Source organism: Selaginella moellendorffii, unplaced genomic scaffold (assembly GCF_000143415.4).
Source record: "Selaginella moellendorffii unplaced genomic scaffold, v1.0 SELMOscaffold_92, whole genome shotgun sequence".
In the NCBI taxonomy this organism is placed as follows: Eukaryota; Viridiplantae; Streptophyta; class Lycopodiopsida; order Selaginellales; family Selaginellaceae; genus Selaginella; species Selaginella moellendorffii.
The window spans coordinates 123,483-124,564 of record NW_003314353.1 but is presented as its reverse complement, the minus strand read 5'-3'; positions in this window follow the sequence as shown (position 1 = coordinate 124,564).

The window sequence follows — 1,082 nt, the reverse complement described above, 5'->3', positions numbered from 1 at the left end:
CAGCCCCCACCCCCCTGGGAGACACACACTTTGGGCTTTCACCCCACAATATGTATTAGTGTTCGGGCTTAGAATCTGGAAGTGGTGTGACTCTTGTAACATCAACAATGAAAAAGTGGTGATTTTTTCTTACATTTTTTTTCAAGTGTCATGAGAAGATGGTTTGGTGAATAGCTTATTCAAACCTTCAAAAAGATGATTGCGAAGTATGCAAACTTTCAAGATTTAGATTGAGATGGTTATTTGCCGTTTCTTTAGTATGTATATGTCACAGAGGTACAAAGTTTCATTAGTGCTTCACCATATAAATTTTTATATGGTCATGATTCAATATTGCCAATAGAGTTGTGTTTACCTTTATAATTGCCATAAGCTATTGATGCAAGGTTTTGGGATTAGTATTTGACAAGCATTATTCCACTTGTCCGAGCAAATTTTGCTAAACACTTAGGCCACATATAAGTGGGACAATAATGGCATTACAATTCTCATCATTGTTCACATATGGAGTACAATGAGTTGGTATTAATCTATTTTCTCAATTTTATGGTACATGGTTTGTTTAAAGGGCTCCTTATTCAATAAAAGGGACTATATTACGTGTTGTGGCAAGTTGAACCATAAATTTATAAAGTTTGGTATGACGTTCAACAAATTGATCCTCCAAACATTGTGTATATGCAATGGCTAAAATGTTTTGTACAAAGGGATCAAGAACAATTGATACCACCTATAAATCCACCGATGCTTCCTCTTGATGTTCCTTCAAATCCTAGCCTGTCAATCAAAGAACCTTGATTGCCTTCCATTCTTTCAAGATGAGAGGATGATGTGAGGTTCAAGTGTATGGTTATGATACTAATATTAACAACCATACACTAAGATTAGTGTAAAGGAATTTTGACAGCTATTACATTAGTTTCAATCCAGATAATGGATATGTATATTTCTATATTCTATGCACTCATAGAGTTAGGTAAGAAATATAGATTTTGGGTGGTAAAAAATAAAAAGAAATCAATTTAAATCATATACACATATATGTGACTTACAAAATAATCATCGGCTAATCGGAGATTATC